Here is a 7919-nt window from a genome sequence, read left to right on the forward strand (position 1 = left end):
AATTAAATTTTATTATGATTTTAGGTAATTATTATTTTCATTAGAAATCGAAATTCTAATATATGTACCATTTCATCCTGTTTTGTCCCATACCATTTTGTCTGCAACATTTTAACCATACCATTTTGTCTATGCCAATTAATCCTAGTACCATTTTGTCCCATACCATTTTATCCGTACGATTTTGTCCGCACCATTTTATCCATACCAATTTGTCCAATACCATTATGTCCACTTAACATTTTGTCCATACCATTTTGTCCGTACCACTTTGTCCGCTACCATTTTGTCCTAGTACCTTCATGAACAGATCCAATAGTAAAGGTGATTACGTTATTTGATTCCGATGCCACATTTCAAAGCTTTTTAGAAAGCGACTATAGTTTATTTTGACATCTATTATGTCTGCCATTTTCTATAACTAATGAAAACTATACTCATGTTTTTTTTTTTATATTAGCAACGAGCTTCTTTAATAACGCCTCCATCTTTTGAGAGATTAGACGAACATCTTGGTCGAAAACAAACTGCAGGTAACAGATTACTGCTAATAATGAGGACTTTGTATAGCGCCTAATTTTTAGAAGCTTTAAGCGCTTTACAACATTAGACAACACCTATAAGATAAAAAAACATATATAATGATATGATTACAAAAATCAAACACCATGAAATTAAAAAACATTAAAAAATGCTGAAAATATTTAAGGTTGGAAACATATTTAGGTCTTTAAGTTTGTTCTTGCTGTCGAAATAAGTGAGTTTTAAGAGCATACGTGAATGAGATCATTGTGTCTTTGTGTCTAAGTTCAGTGGGCAATTCGTTCCAGGTTTTTGTGCCCTGGTATGCAAAAGAACGTTGTCCATATGACTTCGTTTTCATAGTGGTAATAATGAATATACAATTGAAAGAAGAGGAGCGTAAGTATCTTGCTGGTGTGTACAGATGGGAGAGGTTGGATAGGTATGTTAGACTCAAGTCCGTCAGTGAAATGTAGCACAGAGAACAAATGTGTTTGATTTTGGATCGAATGGATAGCCAGTGCTGGGTACAGAGCGGGGGGGGGGGGTTGTTCTCTGATCGTGGTACTCTAAGGATGATCCGAGCAGCCTTGTTTTGAACGTTTTAGAAGTTTTTGGAGAAGAAATTGAGACGAACCTGACATCAATGAATTACAATAGTCCAGTCGAGAAAATACTAATGAACACACAAGTGTTTTAATGGCATCAGCTGAAAGAAATTTCCGAATGGAGCTGATGTGTTTCAGCTCAAGATATGCAGCCTTGAATATGTTCTTGACATGTTGGTGCAATGTGAGAGTACTGACGTGAGTAACACTTAGATTTTGTTCTGACAGTGTGAACTTAATGTTGGTGTTGCTAATATTCATTGTTTGAGGTAAAGAATGTGAATGAGAAAGTCTTTGTGTGGCGATCAGAATGGCTTCAGTTTTATCATCATTCATCTGCAGCTTGTTATATGTCATCCATGATTTCACATCAGAAATGCACCTCTCTACAAATTGGATGGCAGCATCAACTTTAGTTGGGTGGGTCGATTTGTATATTTGGGTGTCATCATCATCCAAGTGGTGAGACACTGGATGATGATCTATGACATTTGAGAGCGGCTGTGTGTATAGAATGAACTACAGGTTCAAGAACAGACCGTTGTGGAATACCACAACATAGATCAACCGGGCTGGAGTATATTCCATTTGAGGACACAATCTGTGTCCTGTTGACCAAGTAGGACTCAAACCACAGTAAGGCTGTATCATAAATACCAAATACATGCAGAAGACGATGAAATATATCATGGTCTATTGTGTACAATGCTGCAGAGAAATCAAGGAGTGTGAGGACTGTAATCCTTCCGCTATCCAAAGCAGCGAGAAGCAGATATAGACATTGGGTTCGTGATCATACGCCAATGGACGTCGATTTTAAACCTTCTACCAACGGGTCGAACCTGCGAAATGAAATGCTTTTTCAAGTAATACACATACTTTTAGTGTACAGTTTCCTAACAGTTGCGATGAGTTTGTGAACTAATAAATTTATCCCACCTTTATCCTGTAAAGCATCATTTTGAAAGCAGAAACATTTCTTGGCCTCATCAGGACTTAGATATTCATATTTACTTTCAGCATCATAACCAAATAATTCAAAATTCGTCCTATTTGGTTTATCAGTATTATTGTCGGGGGACTTGGGGTCATCATAGCTAGTCCAGTCCAACTTTGATTGTTAAACGTTTTTGGATTTGTGTCAAACTCATGTTTCAATGATAAAGCCCGGCAAGAATTTGTGGTCTCAAAATCCACAGAGCCGACTAGGAGACCGGTCTTAGAAGCCTAGATATGATTATATCAAACAATTACTATTCGATGAAAGGAAACATCTTTGAAATTTGTTACCTACACGTCAATCTCAAAAGACAGTATAATAAAACAAATCATATTCCAGATTGTATTTTAGCCAAGCATATAATCATTTGCAAAGATACTTTAAAGGAAAAAAAATAGTTGGCAAACGAAGCAAAAGAAAGCCAGAAACAATTTCAATAAGCGAATCCTCTTCACTCAACTTCTGCGTCTGGTATCTAAAATGGAGAAGAAGAAATATTAGGGATACTGGCATTTGGTATATCCATTTGTTGAAACTATTATTTCTTTTCAAACATTTATGGCTGAAATAATTGTTCTGCACGTTTTGAAAATTTAGCTTACGTATGTAACGCAGTCCACAAAGATTACTATGTAGGTTCTGCCTTAACTCGATGAGTCTCTTTTTAAATACAGATGACATAACTAGAGATTGTCACCAGCGTTCAAGCGGATTCAGGTAGTTTCTTTATCCTCCATTTCGGAGAGCAGTGTTGTTAAACTTGGTTTATTTTGATGATGCAATTAATCTTTTGTATGCCTCAAAATATAATTGATCTGAGTTTGAGTGGAAAGAGTTGCAAACAAAGCAAAACTCACGACCGGCCATGGGATCTATACGACAGGTCTATTAGGTTGCTCGGCAATGTCTGAAGAATCCATCTTTATATAATCATTTGAATAAAACTGTGCTCGTATTTCAATCCAATATTATTGCTCAGTAGCCTCAACAAATAGCGATACCTACCGAAACAGACAGGTTTATTGTCTGCGTAGTTCAGAGCATTTATTTGACATCATATAATAGTAGAATAAATATTGTTCCGACTAGGTGATTAATAAATAGTGATAGCTGATTCGTGACTGCCCTGTTCAGCTTTTCCGAAAACAATGTAATGCGTTGATGCAAATATATTTTAAATAAGGAAGATAACTAAAGCAATCTCCAGAATGAATTCATTATTATTAAAACAAATTCATCGGATAATTTTAAACCAAGAACATACAAAGGAATTACAGTATCAATCGACTGATGAACAAGTTATTTATTTCTTTTTCAGATGTAGAATTAATGACAGCAACTTCCAGACTGGCATCAATGATAATAGAAATATTTTTGATGAAAATAAGGTTGTGAATTACCGTATTTTTAACAAACTTGAAACCTTTTTAAATTTTCATCCAGCTATGGTATTAATTCATACAAATTAAATATGCTTACAGTGATTTTACATTCAACAATTAACAGAACAATCATTGTACCGTACAGGCGTGACCGCTCTGTTTCCAGAATGTGTCTATCAAAATACAGGACAAATGTCTGATAAAGTGAGTTTGGCGCATGACATGTCCACATATCGTGCAGAGTTGCAAAGTATGTGTTCATATTCATGCATCGTTTCGTCATTAAATGCATGAAAGAGGGCCAAATTATAAATATAGTTTGTTCCGACTCAAAAATGAATGAAAACAGCTAATTTAATGCTTATCTAAAGCATAAATGGTTTTTGCACCGGTATCGATAGGTGAAAGTTTTATTAAGAAGAAACATATTGTGAGCGAAAGCATACAAAAAGGTAAGTAATTTTGAATTGTAAACAGAGCTTGGTTAGTAAAATCATTATATTGACAATATAGAAAAAATGGTATTTCTCAATGTTCAGTCTCTGAAGTCATTATAACTTGCGTTCAGATATAGTTTGAGAGGAATCATTTATTTAAACTATGCTCATTAGAATTACAAAATTCTCATTGACATTTGGGACTAAATCAATCACTGTTTTGGATTATAGTGAATTCATTAAATGACATTGTAAATGATATAATTGTGATACATAAAGACTATTGGAAAATCTGCTCTCCCAAGAATATTGGCACATCAGCACATTCTATATTGGAATTTATCTGGAAAATGTTATACTTTTGGATTTGTGATATAATAAGTTCAAAGACTATTTTTGGGATTTAATTCACAATGTTGTAAGTTCATTTTAAAGTTTCACTTCGCATTTTTGTGAAATACATTATTTGCTGAATTTTACTAAACTCACCAGAGAGTCGTAACAATACTATTTGAAATATCTTTAAAATTATAAACAAACTTTTCAGTAGCGTAACCAACCTTATGTATTAGCTGGGACTCTTCGAGGTTTATCTTATACAGCGACTTCAATAACATTTTACATTTAAAAAACCCTCTGCAGTACAAGTTCAATGGTGTCAGTCTAGTGAAAACCTATGTCTTTGATGTGTGTATCAAGACTGAAACAACATAAATATAAAAATGTTCCTGCCTTTTATTTCGCATTTTTTTTTACAAAATTACAAATAAACTTATTCATTGTCTTTAGTGGTTTATCGGAAAATGTTTGCGAACAACAGAGAATTGTCCACTGATCGAGGTGAGACCACGGTAATTAAAGTTTTCGACCACATCAATATTACTCGCGTCTATATTCCGCATGTTACATTATCTTACTTGATAGTCTTTTCTAAAGCCTTTGAAAGTAGTTTCATCAAACCCTAAAATGTTTCCTGAAAATAAAGTTTAATCGTCAGCAAACTGTCAAAAACAATTCCAGATCATATTACATAATAAAACAGGTTTCAACTTGTGGGCGTTAAATATCTTTAAACGTTTCAAAAGAATCCATATAGATATGGGTGTTGATAATTTGAACGAGAGTCTTTGGACCCTATTGGCTTTGCTCTCTAATGTATTCCCCTCTTTATTCAACCTTTCTTTCACGAATTATATCACACTGAAATCTTAAATTCATCTTCAAACATATCATATATTTTACCTTAATTGGGTATTTATTAAGTCAGTATGAATATTGTCTCCGTTATATTGTTGGTTTGTATGTTTGTTCTACTGGAGTACTTACAACAGATTCAGTTGCATGGAAAAGCTCTTTTTCTTTTAACGTTAATACAAGCTTCCCATAGTCTTTACCCAATCTGGTAAACTATATTCAAGTTAACTCTTGTCGAATCATCCTTATCTACGTCTGGAGTTAAATAGATGACTCTACTGACAACCTCATTAGAATATTTCCTTCTCTGCTGACCAAATTGTATAACATAGCCAACATGCTTCCATGCCATCATCTATCTGAATTATATTTGTTACCTTAATATTTCCATTTTTGTTGCAACAGGTAAGAATATTATCACAACATATATGTGGTAATACATTATATACAAAGATACAGATCTTTAAAAGTTGTGAGCTTTATTCATAGTTTTGTTCTGAAAATGGTCAGATATTTCCTGTTTACTCTCAAAATAAAATCTGTTTTCGTCTTCATTCTGCAATTACGCTACTCTTTATATGATTATGCTGCGAATAAATGCATTACGTTCACTTCTTGTGTGAAGCTTAATTTTTAAGGGCAACAATTCACTTTCATCCGATCTTACCGTTCTTTTGGTGTGTTGTATATCCATATGGTGTCTTGTCCTTTTGGTGCATGGCTGTAAATTGCACATTGACTATAAATAGGTGTTTGTATATCTTACTATCAGTCGTAATATTAAACTTGTTAACAAGGTTGGGGTAATTTACCATTAGATTGTTAGGTCAGGTGGGTTCTGCTGCGACGTGCCTAATTGTCAAATATGTCACGTGGGTGTTAATGATGTCTTTAAAATCTATTGACTATTGATGCCTTCTAACATTCTATGCCACCAACGCCTTCTAAATATATATGCCACAGATGCCTTCTAAAACTCTATGCTATGAGCGACTTCTGAATCTATATGCCACTGATGCCTTCTAATACTCTATGCTATGAACGACTTTTAAATCTATATGCCACTGATGGCTTCTAAAACTCTATGCTATGAATGACTTCTAAATCTATATGCCAATGCTGCCTTCTAACACTATGCTTTTGACGACTTTTAAATATATATGTCACTGCTGCCTTCTAACCCTCTATGCTATTTATGCCTTCTAAGTCTCTGCACTAATGTGGAAAAGTAGCCAGCATTTTCTCTTCAAAACGGGTTTTCGCTTCGTTATTGAAGAATTCACTTCCTTATTCAGATTGCAATTCATCTAGCTTTCTTTCTTTAAATATTGTTTAAAAGAGTTCCTTGCTTTATTCTCTGTTTTTGTTTTTTAAATGTTGCATCCCATCCTTATTTCGAAAATATTCCAATTATTTGTAAACTATATTTATATACATTATTTTCTTTTATGTTTGTTTTCATACCTTCATCATTTATCTGCATGTTATTGATCATTCTATGTATTATGAACCTTCTAAACGGCAATTTTCATTTGTGTGTTTATGTTGTGTGTACCTCATCGCCTCTGTTAGCCATTATTTGAAATAAGCAAATTGTATCATTTTTCTCCTCTTTTATCTCACTCCATAATTGTTTGATATTTATGTACGCAAGGTGACTTTTTGCATCACAATACAAACAATCCTAAATGACTCCTAACTGTCACTTTTTTAAAGTAATTGTTCTCTAAATTAAAAGGGGTAGTGAATAAAAGGTGATTGAAGAGAAGAGCTCATGGGTTCTTATGCTGAAATCTAGAATAGTTTATGTACGTGTTCTTTGATTTCTTGAATAAGAGAGCTCAATATGAAACATATACCTTGGACCATATTGTTAAATCGTTATTGTTCTAGAGTTTTGTTTTTAATTTTGAAAGTAGTAATCATTCCCCCCAAAAGAGTGGCTTTTGAAGAAAAGAAAAAATAGAAAACGAGGTTGGGTCATATGACTTTGCCTTAGTTATTTTCTCTTCTTTTGTTGCTTTCGTTTTAAACAAACGAAAGTTTACAGTGATTTAATGGACTATGTCATCGCTTAAGTATATACTACGGTAAATGTTTCGAACAGAACACGTTTAGAGCTCTAGCTGTCGTCGTTGTTGTTATTTTGCGGTCTTATGCCATTTGTCAGCACATGATAGGCAATACATGATGGCCAGTATAACTGATGGAAGAAGAACCCCGTTAAGAACCACGGATCCAAAGGGAAGCTACTGGCAGCTTTCTCACATATCTACAATGACCGAGCCCGATACTCGAACACATGCAGACAGAGATAAAATGGCAATGATAGGCAAAGGCTAGCGCTTTAGACCACTCGGGTACCCGGGGCCCCTCAAGTTCTACCACAGCATCGTTGCGTTTTTGTATGCAGCTGGAAATATATATATATATATATATATATATATATATATATATATATATATATATATATATATATATATATATATATATATATATATATATATATATATATATATATATATATATAACTAAATGACTGGAATATTGACGTAATATTGTTTTCGTGTTCGTGAGTCAATGAATATGACAGGTATGGATAAACGTTTGCAGATGTCTAAATTTTCCTCAGTTGTCAACGACTGATGTCATTAAAGCCGCCGTTTATCATAAAGGTCACCATTCTTCCAAACTAACTGTAACTTGGTATGATGAAAATAAGCTGCTAAAGATAAAAATATACGGTTTAGACTTAAGAGGTGCCACCCCACCCCTT

This window comes from Sinohyriopsis cumingii, chromosome 6 (assembly GCF_028554795.1).
Source record: "Sinohyriopsis cumingii isolate HCF-2022 chromosome 6, ASM2855479v2, whole genome shotgun sequence".
Taxonomy (NCBI): Eukaryota; Metazoa; Mollusca; class Bivalvia; order Unionida; family Unionidae; genus Sinohyriopsis; species Sinohyriopsis cumingii.